This window comes from Spodoptera frugiperda, chromosome 12 (assembly GCF_023101765.2).
Source record: "Spodoptera frugiperda isolate SF20-4 chromosome 12, AGI-APGP_CSIRO_Sfru_2.0, whole genome shotgun sequence".
In the NCBI taxonomy this organism is placed as follows: Eukaryota; Metazoa; Arthropoda; class Insecta; order Lepidoptera; family Noctuidae; genus Spodoptera; species Spodoptera frugiperda.
In genome coordinates this window covers 10,971,380-10,998,643 of record NC_064223.1, presented here as the reverse complement: position 1 = coordinate 10,998,643, position 27,264 = coordinate 10,971,380, and the positions used below count along the sequence as shown (strand labels likewise).

General features: G+C 37.8%; 2 protein-coding genes across 3 annotated transcripts in view; one reads left to right on the top strand and one right to left on the bottom strand.

Annotated features, from left to right (window-relative positions):
- Positions 1-27,264, bottom strand: part of LOC118262919 (uncharacterized) — a 401,080-nt gene that overhangs the window by 295,284 nt on the left and 78,532 nt on the right. The window lies entirely within an intron of this gene.
- LOC118262463 (5-hydroxytryptamine receptor 2B) overlaps positions 7,723-27,264 on the top strand; it is a 119,915-nt gene continuing 100,373 nt past the window's right edge. Inside the window, 1 exon segment of the mRNA XM_035573834.2 lies at positions 7,723-8,006. The gene's annotated coding sequence lies outside the window, so the exon portion shown is untranslated.

Below are 27,264 nucleotides of genomic sequence, written 5' to 3'. Positions count from 1 at the left end.
TTTTTAAATATACATGTCATAAAAAAGTTCCTCCTTTTTTGACAACCCCGAGCGTAACAAATTATTTGTATGTAAATTACGATGAAACCCGTGGCAACTTTCCCTAATGTCTGTGTAGCCGTTATCTTTATAGATTTCCTCATATTGTTTGCATTATAATACGAAGAGGTCCTAGATGAAGCCCTCTGTACCTCAACAACTCTTTAATATGCAATACACGATGAATACGGCGCGTAGGTAAAGTTGCCAAAAATTTGGTATCTTTACCCATGTTGTTTTTTCTTTACTACGGCTAAAATAAGTGTTTGTATATAATGACGATAACAGTAAAGTGAGCCAGATAGACTACAATTCTAAATATATAGTTTTGGTTTCTATGCGTCTTATGGTTAAAAATATATTTCGTGTTTTGTTCTAAAATATGGTAAAGTTGCCATGTTTTACGGTACTGTATTTATGTATATTTTTCCTCTTTGTTACTTTCAAAAGTAAATCTTAAGCAACCCCACATAAGGGTTATTTTTAGAAAATAACCTCATGTTTACTGATCACGTTGCCTGTTATTAAGCAAGCAAACATGGATAAGTCATAAAACCTCACCCACGTGGTTAACAATATTCACGACTTCGTCTGATATATTCCCAGTCCAGGGCATTTACTCTTGAAACCAATCTCAAGGACAGTACAATTTCAATCCAATAAATTCACAATAATTAGTCAATGTCAAAACTATACAACCCCAATTGTAGCTGTTAAAATAGCATTCAGAGTACGGAATATAAAGTCAAACTTAACTTTTTTTCTTCAAGAGGAAAATCTTGTAATGTCTTCTCCTGGGTTGGGTGAGGCGAGAGGGAGTGTCAGACTCTTACTGACTAAAAGCTACCTCGTTCTTACTCCTGCTTTTCGATCCGGAGCCCCTGTGGGTTACAGGGGCTCCGGATGGCAGTCGCAAGGCAGTCTGCAGCTCCGGGCCAAAAAAGCAACACAGTTTTAACTCATTCGGAAATTAAAGCACCATCCACACACGTGTGCGATCTGTCAAAATAACATCACAAAATATAAATGTAAAGTTACGAAATGTTAAAATTTCACGTACATCTAAGGGCCAAGGGCAAATTTCCAAACTTTCAACTGGTAATTAGGTAAAATTCAGTGAATATTTGTTAATATAGAACAAAATGAAACTGACAGGGATACGAGGAATTAACTCATAATAGTTTCGGTCTCAGTTGTGATACCTGTTGGGGAACAAACGTCGTTGTTACAAACTTGGTGATACAAAGTTTTGGGTAAACATAGCTTTGACGGAGCGGGAGTTACGATACAAATACATGTAGTTTTTTGAAGGAGAATGTTTCTTGTGTTGTTAAAGAGTAAGTATAAATAAAGGTAATGAATTTTCTTTCTCATCATCGAGAACATTTTTTTTTTAATCAGTTAATAATATTAGTAGATTATGATAACTTTTTACCAATATATCAATTATTATTACCGTTTGAGTCAGAAAATTGTTTTGTTTAGTCGGTGTATCAGTAAAATTAGGTACCGTATTAAATGATAAATGAAATACATTTTGCAAATAGGTTACAATGTAACTCTTTTACACATCAATCTCTTAAATAACTAGATGAGGCCGGCTATTGAATTTTGACTTTTTACAGGGTATTGGGAAGGGCGATAATTGGTGTTGGCTTTCGGTAACCTCGCTCACACAAACGTTGTTTCACGTCGGTTTTCTGTGAGGCCGTAGTATCACTCCGGTCGAGCCGGCCCATTCGTGCCGAAGCATGGCTTAACCACACTTTGAAACAAACAATTTACCTATTTATGTATGTTAGTAACAAAATATATACCAAAAGAAAGTTAAAACAACGTCACGTCGTGGGACATCGTATAACATGAAATGCGTCGTCTGTCGTCCGTTGTAATTATTGTCAAGTCGTCACGAATGCTTTCAGCCTCCCATGAGTCGACATTTCAGCTTGAGAGATCTGTCCTATACCTACGGATATAAGAGTTGAGATGTTGCGAAGTACATCTGCAGATCTGAGAGTTTTATTCTTAGATAGGGTCAAATTATTATTGGTATTTTTTTGTTTTCCAACAGTAGTAGCATAGAATCATAAGATAAACTTATATTATTATAGGTACTAGCTGATAACCCCAGCTTCACTCGTGTAAATTACGGACTTTGTGATTTCATTTTCTAAAATAAAAATAGCTTAAGTTACTCCTTAACCCATCAGCTACCTGCCCAAAAAAACCCCGATAAAATCAGTCCAACCATTTCACAGATTAGACGGAACAAACAGACAGACAGATAAACAAATTATAAAAAATATTTTGATACGTGTAACGTATGTCTAATATTCAAATGCTTTTAAAGCGTAAAGCGGTTATATCAATATTACAAACATACGCTCCAGTTTTATATAAATCTAGATAAGAAGAGTTTGTACGCGCTGATCTCTGAAACTACTGGTTCGATTTGAAATATTATTTATGTGTTGGATAGTCGAGGAAGGGCATAAAACATTAACGAGGAAGGGCATAAAACATTAAGCTATACTACGACAGAGTAGCTAGTTGCCTGGAGTGATACGCCTTCAAGGCTTGCAAGGTTGATCTGGTGCTATGGACTACCTAGTGGGTATACCGGTGTTCAGTTCGAAAGTCAGTAAGCGTCAACACTCCCTCCCGCCTCACCCAAGGCGGAAGAAGTCATTGGATGATTTTCCCCTCTTAAAATCCCCTCTCATAAATTCTCACATCAAGTAAACATTTAACATATTGAACGCCGTGGTGGTCACCGGTGACCGACGTTAGCGGAGGATTTCCCTTTTGACTTAACCTACCTGACCTAAAATTCCCAGAATATACCACATATAATCATATTAAAGCGTCATCATATTTCGTGGCTCCACGTCCTCGTTTGCATGGGTCTTAAGTTAGTCCCTGTGGCACTATCAGTGTTTACGCTATGTTATGAAGCTAAACTTGTGCATGTTATGCCATCGTCAAACAATTTTGCATACTTAGGTAACTTAGCGTTTGTTGCTTTAAAGTTGTGTTGGAGAATGTAGTTGTAATTATTTTGTGAGATGATGGATGCTATGGATATTAATTGGCTCTGTGTTTTAAGTTGTGGTTTTCGGTTTCGTTGATCACGTTGTCATAAGTGTAAGAGTTTTAGGCTCAATGAGACTTTTTTTTAAATTAGGTACCTTAAGACAAGTCTTCTTAAATCTAGCTCCTGCCAGCCCCGGATCTGCAGTCTGCCTAGCGGGTTACCGGGGCTCCGACTCGTAGAAAGTAGAAACGGGGTGGTTTTTATTCAGCAAGATTCTGACACTCCCTCTCACATTGCCCAAGGCGGGAGAAGTCATTGGATGATTTTTCCCCTAAAAAAAACTTCTATATGTTATTCTAGAATACCATAACCTTCCCCTGTTCCAAATTTCATATCGATCCCTTCAGCCGTTTTCACGTGAATGAGTAACAAACAAACAAACTATCACATTTATAATATTATAGTAGGATTATTTACTTATTTTATAACCAATGCAACTTTAAAAAAAATAATCCATTTAAGCACACATTTGTATTGGATGCTTCAATTATGCACATTACAAGGACAATTACAACACACAAATTTTAGACACAAAACACATAGTACTTCATACATTTAGAATGCAACACAGATAGCAGAATTATGCGCGAGAAATTCGCAAAGGCACGTGCTTCAGAATTCTATTTGCGAATCACAATTGAGTGTAATCATATCTAAGACGATGTTCCCCGCAATTTAGGTTGTCTTGTTAGTTTTAGAAGTCTTAGCAGCTGTTTGTAATGTAGGATAATTGAGTATTGTTTATGTAGGGGCAGATAGAAAATGTGTGTGAAGAATTTAGAGGAAGATTTTTGTAAAAATATCTACGTTGGATAGAAAAGCCGTAGTGTGTGGTGACTGTAGGGTATAACATATCTGGAGCTGCGGACTGCCTAGCGAGTTACTGGAGTTTCGGCTCGAAAGCAGGAGTAGGAACGGGGTGGTTTTTCGTCAGCAAGAGTCGCCTTAAGCGAAGCGAGATCCTTCTCGCTAGAGAAGTGATTCGATGATTTTCGCCCCTCAAAGAAAAAGGCTATAATTTAAATAAAATACATGCAATTACCACACGTACGCTTTCCATTCTTGTCGTAAGAGCTAAATAATACTATTTGTTTGCCATTTATAGCTGTTGGTTTCAAAATTATTAAATAAATAAAGGACTACAGAGACCGGACAGCATTTTAAATCTTTTAGGTAAACCGACCTTCTATCTATCTGCAAACGGCTGTAAGTTCATTGCGAAACCCTATAATGTTAAGGAAAATCATAGTCCAGTAGTAAACTATCACTTGATATCGACGGGTAAGTAAAAAATAAATGCTTTGCAATAAATGGCAGCATCTAAAATACCCGGAACATACCAACAAAAATGGAACATACGTACCTAATCTAAATACACAAAAATAACAAAACAATCCTTAATTTCAAAGGGTGGGAAACAAAAAACGCTCGGCACGAAACACAGGTGGCGCGCATATCGTTAGTGTAGCAATTTGCTAAATGTCCTCCCCTCTCTGCAATCTCGAGGAAGGTTTACACTTATGGGCACGGACAATCGTCGACTTTGTTACTGATTTGAGTGACTATTTCCTACCTTGGAGAGAATAGAGTTGCTTTTCGTATTATTGCTATTTTTGCTTGCCTTTTAGTTACGTAATTGTTAACTAATTTGTAGAGTAACGTATGTTGGTCTATTGATGAAATATGTATATTAATTTTGTATTAATATGTATAATAATTTTGTATTAATTGAAAATATCTAGGTCCGATTTGCAAGATGGACAAAGGTGATTTTGGATTTGACGTTTTCAGCGTGATTGAGATTCACTCTCATTACAATTAAGCTTAAAAATATTATTACCAAAAGTGGATAAAAAGTACAAATACATCTTAGGAGAAGAATTGACAAACGAGAGGCACTGTATAATAATCCAAGAGCAATAATAGTCTTGTTTTGCCATTTCAAAGCAATTCAAACCTTATTCCAAGGACATTATAGTATAAACAAAATACCATTAATTGCATCGATTTCCCTAAATGAACTGCATCGATGTTTACTAAACCGCGTTTGATGTACCATTGAGTTTAACGTAGCGTTGACTAGTACTATGTTTTGCTAACTTTGATGTCCAAATCACAGTACCTATGTATGTTTACCTAATATTTTCTCATCATGTTTCCTGTTTTCGTCTAATGACAATAATGTAGTAGATCAGCTGATCTGTTAGTAGTTGTATTGTCGTATCAAAGTTGATTGGATTTTGTTTTTGAGCTGGTCGTGTGTGATGGGTTTATGTGGATCTATAGATTGTAAGCACGTGTAAGGTTGCTTTTCTACCAGAGATGTGCTATGCTACGTGTTGCTGTGGATGCAATCATATTAATTGGCACACATAGCTTAGCACTGGTGGAAACGGACTCAGCTAAGCTACGATTTTTATATGGAAAAATGCGTGCTATGGATGTGTGCTATTGAGGGCTTCTCTACTATCGACACACCGCATACTCGAGCTACGCATCTTCCTCGCACAGTTACATAGCTTAATATTAGTGCAAACGGTCATATAGTTTCACAGTTTAGCTACATAGCATATATCTGGTGAAAATGCACTCCCAGTAGTCAATCTGTAATTTCTGTATCAATCTTTATTTTTTTACTTGTAAGTATACTAAATAACTTGACTGGCTGTTCACAATACAATATACCTACATATCGCTTAAAGCACTAACCGAAAAAACATTAAGTAACTACATAAAATATGACCAAAAATATTTCACTTTAAGCTGTAAAAAAGAAAAATTCCTGTTCAGACCATCCACAAGAGCGTGGAGGAGGCAATTTATAAACATCGCTTGAAGAATTTAAGCCCAACAATGCAGCGATCGAGGAACTCCCACATATCTATTTGTTCAGGTATTTTGTACTTGAGTGTTATGTATTTACGTTCTTCTTTTAGTAAGAGTAAGAGTATATGTAGGTTATATTTGTCGAAAGTAATTGTGTGTTTTTCTACCATACGTTTATTATTATGAGGATAAAATTACCTCAAGAATGGTTTTAAAGAAACTAAAATTGTAGCTTTCTTTTTATTCTCATCTCTGGGTTTTAATGTGAATAAAATTGTATTATAACTTTCGTGAGACATACTAAATTAATTATTACGGTTGTCTGCTCACTGACGTAACTGTTTGACGAGGATCTTGACCAGTTTCGAGCCATGTTAGAGGCTCGCATTTAGCATAGCAGCGCGACTATCGCCGCATCATGTGCTGCTCATTAATATAGGCCTCTAGCATGGCTTGAAATTAGTCGAGTTTGTTTTAAACAGTTGACTAAAATTATCTTAAAGTGTTAGTAAAGCCACCTTTATTGGCGGGTGTAATCGCTGTTCATCAGATCAAGTGTTATTCACTCTTACTCTTGCAACGATAACCTTTTTAATGACAATTTTTTTCTCCTCACAACGCATAATATTAGTATCAAGATTTGAGAACCGACAAACCCGTATAATACTTTCCACCAGTAATCAAACCCAAGATACTTTGTTTAACTGTCGATAGCTGCGATTACCACCACTTATTCATTAAAGTACACTCGTTAAAATTAAATACAGTCGAGGCAATGGTAAACCAAAATATTAAACCTAAGTTTTCAAAATAAAATCTAGAAATAGCATTCAAAACTTGGTACTATCAAAGGCATGACGTTTGGAAATTGTGTTCGATACTAAAGTGCTGCCTTCCGTCGCCTGAGTGACGCAGGAACTACGCTTCCGTTGCCTTTTATTGTGCTTTGAATCACCGATATTAGATATTTATATTTTTCTAGTAACTTAGAGAAAGGTCTACTGTTTATAATGTTTAGTTTAAAATAGATATATCATTATATGTCGATTCTCAATTAAGTTAATTCAAACCTTCGATTTTTTTGGTATAAGCCGGTAAACGAGCAGATGGATCACCTGATGGTAAGCAATCGCCGCCGCCCATGGAGACCCGAAACACCAGAGGCGTTACAAGTGTGGTACAACTTTTGGGGGTCAATCAATTCCACGTAACCAAATTACTCGTAAATTCGAACTTACCGGCATCAAACTCTCGATAATTCAAAGTTCAAGAGAGAAAGAGATAGAAAGATCGCAGAACTTGCATGGGTTAGTACCGACATTTTGAGGAAAATTCAAATTTTGTACTATTTGGTATTTCGAACATTCAGTATATTTTCTTTCAAATACTTTGATGGTTTCCAGTTTAATATTGGCCTCGGCTAATTATCTAAAATAAGACAATTATATTCTTAACCAACGAAAGCCATACCTTAAACAATGTTCATGCCCGCATGCCCCTAAAAAATAATAACAAATTAGTGATTGTCACTTAGTATAATTAGACAGTGACTATAAAAAACAATTATAATTCAACAAAACATTGCATAATAGCCACCATAGTTTAAGTCTTACTAGATATATAATAAAATCGATATTAAAATAAAAGTATTAAGGTGCAAAATCCCTTTGATACAACCACTGCGATTAAACGCTACTACTGCATACAGACTCACAAATTCTCCCGCTCGCAAAGATTTTTCCCGCCAGTTTCCCACGAGACACTGAAAGCTGTGGACGTTATCCGTGACGTCACCACGCGTTCCGAATACGAAATTCGCGCGCGAATATTTTCCTTTTATTCTATAAAAGTTAGTTTTATTCTTCTATCTGGCCAGTGAGTGTTTTGTTTAAATTTGGATTGTAAAAAAAAATAGTTTTTGTGTGGTCATAATATTTGAAAAAATAATAAGTGTGTATAAATAATTTATTTGTTGGTAAAGTAAAGTGTTATTTGATAAATAAGGAGAGTTCTTCAGTTATGGATGCTTAAACTTCTTTCAAAAAAGGTTGGTTGTAGTTTTGTTTTATTTTAAAGTGATTATGTTTAACCTAAAACGCAAAAAAATATTGGTAGGATTGTTGTACGTGTGTTAATTGTGGGCAATTTTACTGAAAGTAGAATATTAAATTTATACATATTATTTAAGAAATTCTATAGGGGATAAAACGGTTGTTCTTTGTTATTAAGTTCTTTTATTTGAATTAAATATATATATATATATATAACTATCTATAATGATGTCGATATACAACATCTTAATATTTTTATAGCATAGGTATACAGTATACTATAGGTAGCTACTATGAGTTTCGACTTTACATTTTCTTTGTCATATTTTTTAAAACACGTAATACGGCTGCATTAAAAGCCTTCCTATATACATTTAACTACAGTATTTTTGTTACCTTTAATGTAAGAAACAAAGAAAACCATAAAAATGTCTTAATTTACATGACAAATTAACAAAATTACTTTTAATTTTTATAACAATGCAACCCAAAACTAAATGTCTGACTTAAAATAATTATTATTAATTAAAAAGAAAGCTTCAACTTCTGTAGTCCTTAAAAAGTTTACATATATATGATGCATTTAGATGAAATACCTGAATATAAAAACAATAAAAAGTTGTCAATAGTTATTTAATAATGCTTTAAAAGAGACTATAACCTCTGAGTTTGTTTCGGCAACTCTTCTCAGAATAGTCCGATAGGAAATGCCAGCCTCATCTAGTTATTTAAGAGATTGAAGTGTAAATATGTTACATTGTAACCTATTTGTAGAAATAAATATCATATTTAATCATTTATCATTTAATAATAATACAAAATGTTTTCTTTTTTGGAATTTTCTCAAAGAAATAAATATTATTGATCATTAATAACAATACAAACTCAAATTTTTAATAATTTTCCCAAAAAAATGACCAATTATATAGTCAGTCAGAATGTAGTAAGACCCATTGATTGATGTCTTCCCAATCTTCCGTTTATTTTGGAGATCCCATCGAAAATATTGGACAATGAACCTTTTTGAAATATAAGTTTTGCTTTTAACCTGTCACGAAAGTAAAATATAGATGAAATATATCCCCTCTCGATTCCACTAAGTCCACCAAAAACTTGAAGGACCTTCAAGTTTTGTGTGGCAAACTTGTAATGCGATTCATTTTGTTTTAAGCCAAGGTTAGACTTGAGGACAAATGTCCCACGACATGTATTGGCGACATAGGTATCAAGCGATTTAGCCTAACGTATCTGGCGACATCGCGCGACTAATGTCCGTAGCAACTTCGCCATTTGATAGTACCTTGTTCTTGCATTTGATAGTAATAAGTAATTTTTTAAGACTACTGGCACTTTATTTATCAAAGTTGTGCTATGTAGCTGTGCTATGAAGATGTATTAGCTATTACATCTGCTTTGAAACCATGTGATCGTTTCCACCCATACGAAGCTATGTAGCTGTGCGTGGAGGATACGCAGCACACGTATGCGATGTATCAATAGTAGAGAAGCCATCCATAGCACGCGTATTTCCATATAAAACCATAGCTTAGCTGAGTCCATTTCCACCAGTGTCAAGTTATGTGTACAATGAAAATGATTGGTGGAAGCCAAAAGCATCCACAGCAACATAGCATAGCACATCTTTGGTGGAAAATTTCAAGAGTAACGCCAGAATAAAACGCTAGTTGCTGTAACAAAATACGTTTAATTAATTCGACAATGAATATTTAAATACTCACTAATGATCACAAAGTTCGGAATTCTGATATTAAATGTCAAAATCTAATCCTGCATTATTGTCAACCTTTTGTAGAGTGATCAAACGCTATTGTTTTGGGCAGGACTATAATTATTATGTTCATATAATAATTATTATCATTATTTCTAAGTAATGAACTTTTCATTGAAATTCATGAAATAGGTTCGTAATGATTTTGATTCTTTTATTAAAGGTCGACCCATTAAATGTAAAAAAAAATTAAGTCCAAATATTTATAATTCAAATTTGGATTGGAATAAAAGAATATTGACTGCCTCGTTAGTTGAGTGGTCGCAAGTGCAACTGCTGGACAAGGGGTCTGGTATTCGATTTCCGAGTCGGGCATAGTATTACTGGGCTTTTCGGTTTTCAGAAAATTTCTCAGTAGTAGTACGGAGTCTGAAATTGTACCCAGTATATGGCAATAGGCTCACCCTCTATTGCATGGGATTTATAACACAAATAGTGAAAAGTGGTTGGACAATATATAGCGGTATCACCTACCGTAATGTGCACCTCTGCCTACCCCTTTAGGGATAAAAAGGCGTGACGTTGCATAACAAAAGATATATGAACTTTTAGAAGTTTATCGCGCCCGGCCAACTAACGCGCGCACTATATATAAGCAAAGCAGCGAGTAAAATATACAAGTAATGACTCATTCACTCATGTAATGTTTCTTACTATTTAAAGAAGCAATAACAGTCCGAGTGTTATAAGCGCACAGCATAAATATTTTGTAAATGTAAATTCGGTTTCAAATAAATTAGTAGGTAGGTTACCTAAAAAAAGAATTTATTAGTTCCAAATCAGTATCTGTTGTGGTGCTCTAGTTTGTGTTGTATATACAGCGTGAAACAAAATACCCATATACATCAAGAAGCACTGAAGAATACAGGTTGAATAGAATCTCTACACAAAGTTTCAGCTAAAAATACGTTTAAAAAAATTGGTACCAAATACTTGGTGTCGCATGGTTCTTGATTTTAAATCATCATACAAACGTATCACAACACTACATGGGTCACTCGCTAATTACGAAACATTTCTTCTGTAAATCTGTTCGCCTAGTACCTGTATCTACCAAATTTTGATGTTCGGTTTCTGGAATTTTATGAATTGGAAAAATTCATAACTTCGTTCCATGAAATCCCGTATCGTTTGTTATGTTGTCTAGAAACCGTGCACTTGATATGTATACCCCTTTTTGTTACACCGTATATATGAGAGCATTACATGTCGTAAATATGTGTGTGTTATTGTGTGTACAGAGATGCACTCTCTTTTCCATCAATTAAATGGTGTCAGTATTTCAAACTGGTAAATGGAAACGGATTGGCTGCGATGGTTTTGCATTTTTATGTTTTTTTTTTTGTTAGTTGTACTCCAGACCCGTTCATTCGATTTGAGAACATAAAAAAAAACTTTGGCATTATAAACAATTGCTATCAATTGTTTTCATTGAGGAAGCAATAGAGTCAGTGAAAGAGATAACTCTCTCTCTCTCTCTCTCTCTCTCTCTCGTTCTCTCTTTCTCTCTCTCTCTCTCTCTCTCTCTCTCTCTCTCTCTCTCTTTCTCTCTCTTTCATAACAAACTCGTCATCATCATCAGCCGAGAGACGTCCACTTAAACAAAGGCCTCCCCCTTAGTCCTCATACACACAACAACAAACTCATAACACATACGTAGATTTTTGCATGAAAAACAAAATAATCATTACCAAATATTATAATTATTATTTACCATTATAATCTTCAAACACAACACTACCTCCTATAAAAGTCGTGGCAGATACTTTTAAAGCTCCTTACATAAAGTAACACAGAAAATGTTGCATTTAATAAAACTTACAACGACAGACATGTAACGAGTAGAGTGATTGATCGATGAGGCTTACTACTGGACGCTAGTGGAGTGTGTAATAAAGTAATATCTGAGATTTTGTTTCATTGTATGTATGTATGTATGTATTGTATGTATGTATGTATGTAGTGCTGTTTATTGTTTAATTAGTAGTGTTATCCGTCACTGTGAGATGTCATATTTGCTGCTTGTCAGATGAATTAAAGTACGGTACGCAATTAAAAATGTTCAGGTTTATCAGAGAACGTTGTTGCATGGCCAGTGTAGTCCCTGTTTCAGTTCTTGAGATACCCACGAAAAGAGTGGGGGTTGAAAACAAATATATTCTTATCCGTCAGTTTTAATCTGCGTTCGTCTAACCTAACGTGTGTTTCGTACAAATTTAGATTCGACTTTTATAGCGAAAGTAATAACTCTAGTAAAATGTAAGGTAATGGCATGTTTGTGTAAAAGGCGTGTTTGTGTGAGTTGTGAGTCTGGGCGTATAGGAGTATGGTGCTGTGTTGGATTTTTGTTTTTGTAGTTTTCTTGCCTTCTATGCTTCGAGACGATATTCAGATAGATGTGGGACTAACTGTGACGTATAGGAGTATGGTGTTGTGTGTTGAGTTTTTATTTTTGCAGTTTTCTTGCCTTCTATGCGCCGAGATAGTATTCAGTTATGGACGTTTCATCATAGTATAGAGTATTGTAGACCTTGATCTAACTTGTATCGGACTTAACAGTTGTGTTAACAACTGGTCGAGATAAGGATCATTAATGAAAAGGTGTCTTCAGGACAATACTTCTATCACATATTAAAAACAATGAAACAAGTCTACCTACAATATCTGATCTGTTTTAAGTACAAACCAGTTATGACTGTTAGAGAATGGCAAATTGGCCACCATTGTATTATGTAAGTACATAAAGTGTAAAATAAAATAAAATAAAATTATACGAGTACATATCCATTGTCCTCATTTATAAACAAAAATAGTATTTCTTTTTTTAATATATCAAACAGTCACACAGCGAAGTCAAAAAACCAGAAAATCCGTAACCAAAAAAAAGAGAAGGCAGAAAAATAACATGTCGCGTACATACCAGAGGAATAACAAAAAAAAACAAAAACAAGATGGCGGCGCGAGGCGAAACTGGACATGTTCATAGTGAATGACATTGCGCTTTACTTGTTTCGGACATTCCATTATCATTTTCTCTGTGTGATAAATTATGACAGTGAATTAGGAAAGACAGGTCTCTTCATGATTGATGCTGGAAACTGATTGGACGGTGAGAGTTTCTAAGCTAAAATGTAACAATGTTTTCAAGTTACTATTGTGGATTTTACCAGGCTTTGGGGTAGGTCAATTTGTTCAAGGCTGATATTGGCTAAAGTATTTTGTCATGAATTTGATGCTGTAATTGCTACAGGGAATAAGTTAACGGAAGAAGTAAGTAGATGTACGTTTTATCAAATCATATTTTCTTACTATTGATATAGAGTTTCTTAGTGAAACTCTAGTTTAATTTTATTTTACACCCAATATTATGTACTCGACGCTTCTGATACTTACTATAGTTTTACCTGCCTACCTGTCTTTTAAAATATGTATTAAATCGCTTATATTCATTTTCTCTGGCTGCTTGACATCTGCGAGTCATTTGAGATGAGGGGCTAGTAGAATATCAGCTCGATGCCCTGCCTCGTACATGCTGAACTGGTGCCCATTCCGGCATAGGCTTGGTACAGCATTTTTTTTTTTTGAGTGCTAAAATCATCCGATGACTTCTCTCGCCTTGGGCGAGGCAAGAGGGAGTGTCAGACTCTTACTGACTAAAAACCAACCCGTTCCTACTCCTGCTTTTCGAACCGGAGCCCCGGTAAACCCGCTAGGTAGTCCGCAGCTCCAAGTCTGTATTCATGTCAGTTCTATAGTAGTCACAATACTCTGCACCCTTGCTTTTTGCGTGAGAATAAATATATTTCTTTCTCTTTCTCTTTCTTTCTATTTTGAATCAAATTCCAGACATTGCACTCTCAATTGAACTTTGGATCAAACACTCGAGTTAATGCTTTTACAGGTAAAAATAAAAATGAATCAGACTTGGTGGGTGTTATAAAAGCTTCGATAAGAAAAATAATTGATTGTTTAGATAATGTCACAGGTGTGTGTGTTCCTCTATCGAATTACGTAATCATAAAAATATAGTGGGAAAAATCACTGATTCAATGGAAGAGTGACTAAGGCAACAACGTTTATGTTTGGTAAGATCCACAAATTGCTGTCCTGGGTCTGGGTGTGATGTGTATGTAACATTGTATTTATAAACGAACCTATTGCTTTTCGATTCCTAAGTTTCCTAGAATCAACACTAGTGCATAAACCACAAATGCAATTATGACGAAAAAATTGCATTACTTGGTTACTGACAAAACTGCCATGTTTAATAAACCATAACTCTGAACAGACTAAGATTTGGAACTTGGCGCCATAGTAACTTTTAATCAGCTCAAAATTAACTATCCAATGATGTAACACACATAGCTATTGGAAGTGGGGCTAGATTTCATAGAAACTCTGGCATCCTACTTTCATCAAAATCCGTTCTGTAGTTTCAGCGTGATGGATGGTGAAACATCGAAATAAAAGAAAAAAATCACATTTACAATATTAGTGTGATAGCGTGATTGAGTGCGGGTTCGAAAACTACTAACGGGAACTACCAATGTATGTAACTTTTTCCGCGTTCTATGTACTTTCTATGATTTTTATTTTATTTAGACACCATTGACAAACAGTGATGGAAAATATCGTGAGGAAATCTTTTTTTTTTTTGAGGGGGTAAATCACCAATGACTTCTTCCGCCTTGGGTGAGGCGGGAGGGAGTGTCAGACTCTTACTGACTAAAAACCACCCCGTTTCTTCTCCTGCTTAGAGCCGGAGCCCCAATAACCTTTTACGTTGTCCGCAGCTCCGGAATCGTGAGAAAACCTAGGTTTATAATTTCTAATTATAAGTTTAAAATCACCAACCCGCATTGAACAAGCGTGGTGATTAATGCTCAAACTTTCTTCGTAGTCGAAAAGAGGTCGTTGGTCAGCAATGGCCACGTATATGATGTAGGATGAATATATAGCAAGCAATTATAGTGTGCATACACTACAAGCGTGGTGATTAATGCTCAAACCTTCTTCGTATGAGAAGAGCTTTTGGTCAACAGTGGCCATTTATAGGCTGATGATGTAATATGGCTGAATGGCGATATTATTATGGCTAGTAGGATGAAAACATGAGCACTATAAGTAGACATCGTAGTTTATACTGGCCTATCACATCGTCCGTATTCGAAGGTAATCCAGCGAACATTGACTCTATTAATTAGCGGTCGCCACTTTATGTGCGTGTACTACACATAATACATAAGTACCTGTATGTATGTATGCTTGCATAGGTCTGCTTATTACGTTATTGATTTCTATTCACACCATCCCATTGCATTGAACGTTGTGTATGTATACGTAACTATAGAAATTATATATGCAATCTTACTGCCTCATTTTTCGAGTGGTTAGTGCGTCTGCCGGGCAAGGGCTCTTGTTTATTATTCTCGGGTCGGGCAAACTATTACGGGGCCTTTGTCGGTTTTTGGAAGATTTCTCAGTAGTGGCACGGAGTCTAGATGTGCTTAATAAATGACAATAGGCTCATTCCTTTTTTTAATAATATTTTTTACTTTATTAACATACATATACTATATATATAGGTAAGTATCTCGTAATCTATCCTAAAAACTGCTTGCTGATTTGGTGTTACTTGCAGCCAACGAGGCACTCAATACCAAGCCCAAACCATTTTCATCCCTAATTCCATTATTCTATAAGTTCAAATTCCTATTAACCCTCCCACAGCAACAAGATAGTCATCACTCCATCGGTTACTAAGCACATAAACACCAAAAAAGTCGTTACCGAACTGCCAGTCTTAACAGTGACGTTGCAAATCCTTACCCCATTATTATATTTTTCGTATAAATGACTACACATGAAATTATACAAACCAATATAACCTGGCCGTCAAATGTATGGAGATTTTATTTAAAGTGAGACCACGATAATCTGGGTTTGCATAGTTTGCACTAGCTAGTATAAAGTGACCGTCAAACGTGTGGGGATTTCATTCAAAATGAGGCCTTAATAAACTGGTTTATATAGCTCAATGTGCAACCCTGTTGTATATAATGAATATTCTATATGGGTTTTGTAGTAAAGAATAGGGCTAATGTTATGGTCTATTTTTTGAGGGGGAATGAATCATCCAAATTCTCACACCTTGGGCGAGGTTAGAGATAGTGTCAGACTCTTACTGAGTAAAATCCACCCTGTTCCTACTCCTGCTTTTCGAGCTGGAGCTCCGATAACCGGCTAGACAATCTGTAGCTCCTGAGGGCAAATGTTATGCTATAATTATGTAATAAGTTTGGTTATTCATTTTAATGCTAAGTATTGTCATCTTAAATAGTAAAATAAAAAATACGTGTTTAATATTTTTAAAATTACCTAACTGACGGACTAAATAGATTTTTAATTTTCATACCCCGTCATCATTCGTATTCATAATGTTTACTTAAAACTATAAAATCGTAGTTTGTGGAAATGTAGGAAAACTCAAACATTATTTCAGGTAAGCTTAGCAGTTTCAGGAATTCAGAACAATAAGAGAAACGCAGTGAAAACTGTACGCTGAAATTCAGATTGAAAAGTATAACTATTCAAATTTTCTGTTTTGTTGGTACTGCAATTCGAATGAATATTGTATATTGGACGGTTTTGAAAACAATATGAATTTAATAACAGTTCCATGTTTGTTTTTTGTTGAAAATATATTCAATAAAGATTCAAAATACAACAATAGTTGCTTTTTCATCAGAGATGTGCTATGTAGCAATGCTACTAACATGTAATGCTTACTGCTGCTAAGCTATGTAACTATGCAAGGAAGATGCGCAGCTCGAGTATGCGATGTATCGATACTAGGGGAGATATCCATAGCACACATCCATAGCACGCATTCATAGTACGCATCATTTCACATAAAAACATAGTGTAGCTGATTCCATTTCCAGCAGAGCTAAGCTATATGTACCAATGAATATGATTGGTGGAAGCCAAACGCATTCACAGCAACGTAGCATAGCACATCTTTGGTAGAAAAGCACCCTTAGTCTTGTCATTGGTCCAGTGATTGTTAAGACAATTGTATAGTGGGGGAACTCAATTTGAATTCTGGATTTGAGAACAATATCGATTCAAGGAAATCTCATTAATAGTCTAAAATTGTACCCAATAAACAGCTTGTACCCTAAGTATTTGTTGGCTTATTCGAACCGGCCAATAATAGCGCCGAATGCGCGTCCGTTTTGATTACTTTAAATAAAATGAAAATTCATACTCTTAGTACTATTAACAAATAATGTTAAACTCCAATTTATAATCAGCGAAAATTGTGTGTTACAATTAAAATAGGCCAAAAATATTTCACGCCGCCTACAGCTACATACAGGTAAGGTATATTTTATTTGTGGTATTTAATTAGAAACTTTATACGCTGATCTTTATATGGTTTTCCAGAGGTCTTCATCATCACGATATTTTTACACACATGAATTAAGGCAAAATTATTGTTGCTCTTGTACTGTCTATGTACATATATCTTACAGGGACGAGGGTCTGTCTGTTGCCATTATGTACGCAATTTTCTATACTTGTGTGCAGACCCCATTGATGCAGATTCGTGATCAACCCTTAAATTCTTAACCTTCAAAAGGCCGGCAACGCACTTGTAACGCCTCTTGTGTTTCAGGTGTCCATGGGCGGCGCGATTGCGTACCATGAGACGATCCTCGTTTAACGGCTAATACGATAAAAAAGACCCCAAAATATGCGACAAGTATGAGACTTCACTCATACTCACTTAGCTTAGCTCTTGGTCTGCAACTGGCTCCATGAATATCATGAACAAACGTAAACACATAACATACGTAACCTAAAACTGCACAATATACCACCGATTTAGCCACCTAGTGGCACACACCAAACAAAATTCCTAGTATTAAAGTACCTACATTTATACACCATACTATTGGACAACCAATGCTGTGTGCGTACAAACGCACACAACCATCTTTATCGTAGGTGCATGTATCAAACACCGTATAACCCTTTGAGGCAGTCGCCTATACCATAAAGCAGCTTTCTATTTTTACACATACGCTGAAAGAAAGCGGAAGACGTTTCATTCAACCTGCAAGAACTTTTACGGTGAGAATTACAGGTACGAACTTGGTACGGTATACCTACTATTATTACTATTGAATTTTTATTTTGAAATAGTAGTAGAGAAAGGATATCTGTAGTGAAGCTCTGGTGCTGCATTATAATTGTGTTTATAGGAAAATTAGAAACTGCTTTTTACCAGGTAGGCCCATGGTTCTCCTGCGGTGCCCGATGCGGGCCACAGCGACGACGACGACAACACAGCACCAGAAGTGACCGAGGCAGAGCTGAGAGTGGCGGTGCGCCGGATGGGCGCCAAGAACACCGCCCCGGGACCCGACGGATTGCCTGGCAAGGCTTGGGTCCTGGCTTCGGAGACTCTCAGGCCTCGACTAATTGGTCTTTTCAGCGCATGTTTGGAGAGGGGCCAGTTCCCGCTATCATGGAAGGCGGGTAAACTGGTCCTCGTGAAGAAGCCAGGGCGCCCTGCGGACTCTCCGTCCGCGTACCGGCCCATCGTGCTACTCGACGAGGTGGGAAAACTATTTGAAAGAATAATTTCAAACCGCCTCGTCGCGCACCTGACGGGAACAGGGCCGGACCTCGCGGACGGCCAGTTCGGCTTCCGCAGAGGGCGCTCCACGGTGGACGCCATCATGCGCGTGAGGGACCTTACGACGGGGTCTGCAGTGTCCAGGGGTAGAGTCGTCGTGGCGGTGTCTTTGAACATCGCCAACGCCTTTAACTCTCTGCCCTGGAGCTGCATTTTGGAGGCACTACGATATCATCGGGTGCCTACCTATCTCCGTCGTATAGTCGAGGCTTATCTGACGGACAGATCCGTCATCTACCCCGGTCACCGAGGTGAGTGGAACCGGCGAGAGATGTCGCGCGGTGTTCCACAGGGATCGGTCCTGGGACCGCTCCTGTGGAACATAGGCTACGACTGGGTGCTGCGCACCGACCTCCCGAGCGGCGTCAGCGTGGTTTGCTACGCTGACGATACGCTGGTACTAGCACACGGGAGGTCGCACCAGGCGGCGGCCGACCTGATGATGAGAGCGGTTGCGATAGTCGTTGAAAGGATCCGGCAGCTGGGACTCGAGGTGGCGCTTCATAAGTCCGAGGCCATGTGCTTCTATGGCCGCGGTAATGCGCCACCTCCGGGTGGGTTCCAGATCATGGCAGGAGGGGTTTCCATCGGCGTCGAAGTGACGATGAAGTACCTGGGACTCGTCCTCGACAGTCGGTGGAAATTCGAGGAACATTTCCGACGTTTGGCTCCCAAGTTGGAACGGACTGGGGCTGCCCTAAAGCGGCTCCTACCCAACCTTGGGGGACCAAACGCCTCCTGCCGGAGGTTGTACGCGGGGATTGTGCGGTCCATGGCCCTCTATGGGGCCCCGGTGTGGGCGCCAAATCTACGACTACGACCAGCTCGTGCGCTGGTTTCATCCCAGAGGGTCATGGCCATTCGGATGATCCGTGGATACCGCACGATCTCCGGGGAGGCGGCTAACCTCCTTGCGGGATCACCGCCGTGGGATCTGGAGGCGAAAGTGCTCGCGCACGTATATAGCTTACGTGCGGAGGCGCATCGCCGGGGCGAAAGTCCACTGCCGCGCCAGATTAGTGCGTGGCGGGATGAGCTCCGGCGCGATCTCATGGCGGAATGGAAGCAACGACTATCGCAACCGAGGGCTGGGCTCGCTGTTATAGCAGCGGTAAGTCCCCTCTTTGAGGAGTGGCTAGAGAGGCGTCACGGCGTCCTCACCTACCGCCTGACGCAGGTGCTTACCGGACACGGAAGTTTCGGTAGGTTCCTGTTTCGGATTCGGCGGGAGGAAACGCCCGGGTGTCGGCATTGCGTGGATCACCCGGAGGACACGGTGGAGCATACAGTAGCGGTGTGCCCTGCATGGGCTGAGCACCGCCGTGTCCTTAGGGATGTGATCGGCGACGGTGACCTCTCGCGTCCGGCTTTGGTTCAGGCCATGATGCGGAGCGAGAGGGAATAGGACGCCGTCTCCTCCTTCTGCGAAGCAGTCATGCTAGCTAAGGAGGAGGCGGAGCGCGTGAGGGAACGATCCTCCTCACGCCCCAGCCGCCGCAGAAGACACTCCGGGCGTCGGGGATCGCGTGACGATCTCCGGCCACCGTAAGTGCGGGTCTGCGGACGGCGAGCAAGGGTAGCTCGCCGCCCGACCAGAACCAGACCCGTGCGTACGGCGCGTCGCGTTCCGCGCGCGCCTCAAAGAGCCAGACCACCACAGATGAGGCCCAGTAGGGCTGATGCCTGATCCGGAGCTGCGAACAACGTAAAAGGTTACCGGGGCTCCGGCTCAAAGCAGGAGAAGGAACGGGGTGGTTTTTAGTCAGTAAGAGTCTGATACTCCCTCCCGCCTCACCCAAGGCGGGAGAAGTCATTGGATGATTTTCCCCCCTCAAAAAAAAAAAAAAAAAAAAAAAAGGCCCATGGTTCTCAATAGGTTGGCCGCAGAAGTCAAAAAGTGTTCCGCGAAATAATAAATATACATAAGATAATGCCTTATAAAAATACCACGGTTAAAACTTAAATAAAATTCAGAGTTATCATTTTTAATCACTATTTTTATGAGATCAAACCTCAACACTATGGGACCACAAGGAAAAAGCAATGGTAATAGTGGCTCCTAGTCTCACAAAAATGTTAAAAATTGGTCCGTGATCAACAAAAGATTGAGAGCCCCTGGGGTAGATCATAATATTGTTTTCCCACTTGAGTGACACAAAAAAGTTTATATCTAGCTAACAGTGGAATTACATAGTTGAAAAGAATAAGGACAAATATAATTACCTAGTATAGTTAAAATCAGGGCAGGATACATTTTATTTCTTGCTTTAAATCTTTTGAAAAAATATCAGTCCAAACGACTGAAAGAAAAATAAAACTAAATTAAATACTAAGAAATCTCTGAAGCTTGTTTTATCTTAATCCAGCCCTGTGCTACTATATTTAGTCTGATGCTAAAGCCTTTCAGATAACTTACAATGTAAATAGGTCACTTTATATCTTTAAAATTTAGGTGAAAAATATCACAGAGAGTTTATGTTCGACTTCCATTTAAATAATGATATGTAAAAAAGGATGGTAAAGTATGACTTGAGTTATGATCACGAAAATCTATTAGACAACATTGAGGTTTTGCAATAATATAGATAGCCATTATTTTGAGGAAGTAAATCATCCAATGACTTTCCCTGCCTTGGGCGAGGTGAGGAGTGTCAGACTCTTACTGACTAATAATCACCCCGTTCCTAGTCCTGCTTTTCGAGCCGGAGCCCCGGTAACCCGCTAGGCAGTCTGCAGCAAAATAGATAACTATAGCTTATTAATCAAATCAATCAAACCATTTAGCAATGATTGCGAATGAGGGATTTATTATAGGTAGGTTATTACTCTCAATCCTTGTAAAATAAGAGGTATGTGTGTGGTACTTTTTACAAGTAACACTAATAGTAGATAATATAGGCAATAACTACAAAAATGCGAATCACGTGAACAATAAACAACCTTGAAATCCCTTCAGCATTTCATACAAATAATCGCAAATAAATGCTTTCAATATGTTTTTATATACAATGCTCTGTTTGTTTGATAAATCTGTCGTCTGACCAAATAGATCTAGACATGTATGTCAAAATATAAGATGTTAAATAACAATAATATTGCGCCTACGTGTTAACTGTATTTTAATCAACACTTTATTTAATGGAATTTATTTGTGAAATGTGGGTGTACATTGACTTTATGTGTATCTCTGCCTACCCCTTCAGGGATTAAAGGCGTAACGTTATAAAAAAAATTAATGGAATTTCTCCTATTTAGACATTTTGATCGTTTTCTTCAACACCGTGCACCAAAGTCAAAGTCAAAATTATTTATTTCAAAAAAACCGGGAAGACAGTTTTGAACGTCAAAGCAAATATTACAATATAAAAAAAAAACAACATTTCTGTTGGTCAGTCCTCTAGTGAAGCTATTTGCTCGTTCCAAAGTGTAGATTCCTATGAAGAAAAACAAGCAAGAAACCATATAGGTTACTCCGATCACATATGCATTATTTGCAAAGCAGCTTACTTTTCAAAAAATAACCTCACGCTTACGCCATAATCTATGACAAACATTCCTTAAATCCAACTTCGGGTCAAAATATGCGAGGAACACCGTTCCCAAGATCCCATTACCAAACATTTCTCAATAATGCAAAAGCATTAAAACTTCATCGGCGATGAAACCAAAACAAGAACATTTTGTGCAAAATAGTCTTCGAGAATTTGGCCCAATAGCCCCGTGGGGAGTTTGGGTAAATAATTTAAATGATTACGAATAAAATATAAGACAAATCAAGTGTAAAATTACTGGGTGTTTGTTGAATGATATTGGACAGGGATCTTGAGTATGTAAGGGTTAAAAAAGGTCATTGTATTTCATTGTTCCTCATCTACATACGTATATCTTCTTATACTTAAGCTTTACTAACAGACAGACTGACGGAAAATTCAACTGGACGTTTCAAAAGTACCTAATTAGGGATTAATTGAAATGAATGTTTTAGTAACAACTTGTGAAAGTCAAAGTCAAGGGCAGACTTTTAAGTTTCACAAGTTGTTACAAAACTAAGTCGTTTTGATCAACTGTTTGGTTGTTTCTCCATAAGTAATGAGCAGATTGTCATGCAGTTTTCACTAATAGATAAACTAATTATTAATTTTTTTTGTCTTATTTATAAGGTACACTAAGACGATGTTTAATCAAGTTTCTGACGAACAATTTTAGTACATGATAATTATTTGAGTAGAAAAGATCAACTGGTTACACAATTTACAGAGCACCTGGCTTATAGCGCATGCCAGATCGAGCTCATTTTTCTAGTCTATACGTGAGCATGTTTTTTTTATGGCATTCGCCGATAAACGAGCAGACGGACACCTGATGGTAAGCAATCGCCGCCGCCCATGGACACTTAAAACACCCAAGGAGTTAGTGCGTTGCCGGCCTTTTGGGGGTTAGGAATTTAAGGGTTGTTGGGGAATCGGAGATTGGAAAGGGGTGATTATGCCTCCGGTAACGTCACTCACACAACGAAACACAACGCAAGCGTTGTTTCACGTCAGTTTTCTGTGAGGCCGTAGTATCACTCCGTACGAGCCGGTCCATTCGTGCCGCAGCATGGCTCCACACACTTATAAAATGCTAGCAATGTTTCACACAACTGAAAATGCACATTTCATTTACAAAATTATAGAATTTAAAAACAAAGGCTTTCCCCGTAACCTATTATTCTAGGAACTAAATGCCACACACTAACATGTGTAGGATTTCCGTAATAAGTAGAGGAAGCTGTCTTTTCATCTGTGTGAACATGTGTATCTGTGTGAATATGTGTGTGTGTGTGGGTGTTATTGACAAACTGTGTGGGTTCGTATTGTTCTACGTAGAGTTTGCATTTGAGCTCAGCTTTTGTGGAATTATGCTTCCGTTTTTATTATTATAGTAATGAAAATATTTTTTTGATAGTATTTTGAAATGAAATACCAAACTGAAAATTATCTTTAACGGATTAGGAACGATATTGACAATGGGTAGCGTATATGTGTCTATTAGCACTTTCGTGAGGCATCCTAAATTAGTGATTACGTTTTTTGGTTTACTCACGTAATTATTTGAAGAAAATCTCGACTAGTTTGAAGCCATATTCATGAGTAGAATTCCGCGACACACTATTAAGTCTATATTAAAATATCGTTTAGTTAAATTAAATTATATTTAAAAATAAAAAGTTGTATAGTAGGCTGTTTTATTATTATAGGTAAAAAATACCCGACATTCTAGTGAATGTTGACATTCAGCCAAATCTGGTTTAAACAAATGAAAAACCAACCGAAATATTGTGAATGAAAAGTCCGGAAAAATTCCACTATTTTTAGACTAGTGACGTTGATGAGTGACAAATGGACCAATTATAACTAAATCGCCATTCCGCCATTGTTATTCCAATCTCACCTTTTGTCTTATGGTCATATAATCGACAATCCCTTGACAGACACCCTGCATAAACAACATGCTGTTTATAAAGTAAAATAAGAAGGTGCTTCAAGGGAAATCGGTCAAGTGCGTCCTTCAGTAGAGATGAGGAAGTTTCTTAATTTGTATGGGTATACACTATATATATATAGAGATATTTTTTTAGACTATCTCGCCCCATTACTGATACTATGTTACCTTTAAATGGAACTTCATAAAAATGACTTCTTAATAATATAGGAGTAAAAATTAATGAATGGACGAATAAAGCGTAACTGACCCTTGTTGTGCCGAGTGGTTGCAAGTATCTCGGTTTCGATTCCCGTGTCGGGTAAAGTATTGCTGGGTTATTTTCGGGTTTCTTCTAATCTGATATTTTGGAACACACTCTTATTCTTGATGATTATACACATTAAAACCGTTTAACATTTTTTTATGTGTTACTTACCAATCATAACTCAATCTAAAAAACAAAGAAAATTCCCAACCATTTTGCATGCTAAACACATGAAAAACGAAGCACACAACTTCATTACGATAAAAGCTACTGAACGTGAAAGTTTGTGTAATATTTCGTAAAGTAGTTAGTTAGTTAGTGTTTGTGGCCGTGGCATTTAAGATCACACTTTGAATAGGATGCAACACACCTATGCAGATATTTTCAAGGTCAGGAGTTAAAATAGAGAATGGGGAGTGACAAATTGACAGTAACCTTTGCAAATTTAACTGTGGGAGAGCCATGTTTCCGGCCATGCAGCCGGCTCGACCGGAGTGATAGCACGCACAGAAAATTGACGTGAAACAGCGCTTGCGTTGTTTCGTTGTGTGAATGAGGTTTCCGGAGGTTCCCCGATTCCCTAATCCCTCAAATTTCTAACCCCCTAAAGGCCGTCAACACACGTGTAACGCCTTTGGTATTTCGGGTGTTCATGGATGACAGTGATTGTTTACTACATATTAGGTGATCCGTCTGCTCGTATACCGACTTATACCAGAAAAAATTAAGATTTGTCACTGTGTTCAGGAAAATAACAGTGAGGTAAATTTTTACCTTTCTGTGGGTGTACTAAAAATTTACTGTTTGTACTGCATATTTTGGAGATCGAGTAACAGCACTTTTTGATACCTAGATTTGACCTTTATTCTCTACGGACCTTAATTAATTTAGTTAACCAACGCAACGCTATTGTAATTACAGTTCACTTTTGGAATAAATATTTGTAATTTACGAGACTTTTCTTCTGTCCATATAGATAATAATTAAGGTAAATATAATACTATATTTACTTAATAATACGACCTGTTTAATATTAGACCAAGAGTTATTCACATTAACGAAAGCCAGAATAAATCATGAAGGAAACTTATGATCCACCTTATCAACATAACTGCTAAGTAAGCCCGTAATGGTCTCAAAAAGAAATACGCCGAATAAGGGCTAGCTATTCATTTCTTCATTCATTACTTACCTTAGTCTCAGCAAATATTCTAACCTCCGTACAATCTAAATTATTAGCAAGATCAATTACTGTGTACTTTAGCACAATTTATAGAGGGCAACAATTCTAGATATAGTACAATAGAATGTTCTCATAATTCTCACTGTCTTGTTTCAGAATTACGAGCAATAATGAGAATGTTTGTCTATTATTTACTAGAAGGAAGATACTAATTAATTTCAAGGGATCAAGTTGAAGAGGGCGCTGTTGTCGGATTTCGTATTGTAATTTTGGCTGTGTTAGATCTGTTTTGTTTTGGCAGGGATGACTGTGATGAGTGAAATGTATTGTAGAGTATGTGGTGTGGTTTTTTAAAATTTGGATTGAATTCGTAGCGTAGTGTAAGTTTAGCAAGGGTAGCTCACCGCCCGAACAGAACCAGATCCGTGCGTGCGGCGCGTCGCGTTCCGCGCGCGCCTCAAAGAGCCGTCAGACCACCACAGATGGGGCCCAGTAGGGCTGATGCCTGATCCGGAGCTGCGGACTACCTAGCGGGTTTACCGGGGCTCCGGTTCGAAAAGCAGGAGTAGGAACGGGGTGGTTTTTAGTCAGTAAGAGTCTGACACTCCCTCTCGCCTGGTCCAAGGCGAGAAAAGTCATTGGATGATTTTCCCCCCTTAAAAAAAAAAGCGTAGTGTAAGTTTAAATTTCAATTCAGTTGTGGTGACATAATTGGGACATGACAAGGGACAGATGACAGAAATCTCAGTACCACCGTGGCGCGGCTGGGTATTATGGGTGCTTTTCCACCAGGGATGTGCTATGTAGCTATGCTTTGAAGATGTAATAGCTAACCTGTGAAACTATATAACCGTTTCCGAAGATGGGCCGCCTTAAAGTGGCTGTGTGCAAAAGATCCGCAGCTCGAGAATGCGACGTATCGATAGTAGGAAGCCATCCATAGCAGGCATCCAAAGAACGCATGGGAATCAAATATAGCCCATAGAGTATGTAATTCTTTAAAAGTTTTTTTGTTATAACTATGTTAGTATGATTATAAATAAATAAATAAGAAGTGTCTTAATACATTAATATGGCGTAAGCTGCCATGCCCATATTGGTCATATTAATAATGAGAGTCTGGCTTCATGTGCGGAGGGAAACCAGGCGTAACGGACAAGCTAGGAGACGGACGTGCGGCTGGTTGGCGATCCAAACTTTACTAAGGTAAACATCTGATTCATCTGTGTTTGGTTTACATGGCATCCTGATTACAAGTATTTTATAAAATTTACACAGTTAATACTTCAATCATTTTCGTGTGAAGCATATACATTCGTGTAGAAAAATGACAAGAATTTCGAAGTCTGTATATACGATGAGTTAATTAATGATTGTAAGCAAAATTCTATTCATCTGTTATTGATTTTATGGTCAAAACCGCATAACGAATCAGTGTAGAAGAAATTATCATGATTCTTCTGTACATGTTTTTACCGTGAGTGGCGAATGAGTAAATTATGAAACTATACATTATAGCTATAATTAAAAACAGTTTTTTGAGGAATGTAATGAATATGCAGTCAAATCGCTAATCCGCCCTGAGAAGCGTGAATTCCGATGAATGCTCGTGACTTCTCTGTGCGAAAGTTACTCGAAACTGGTGCTAAAAAGAAATTAAAAGAACGTTTTAAAATAAATACAGAGCTCATTTACATATTTTCATTGTTCAACAGATTCATCTGACAATTTCTGATTCATCTGGGCAGAAAAATTTGAACGTGATATCTCCAAAACTATACCAAAAGCGAGTCCCTCATTCGAGGAAACGTTATTTGGTATACTATTTTCATATGAACACGTGT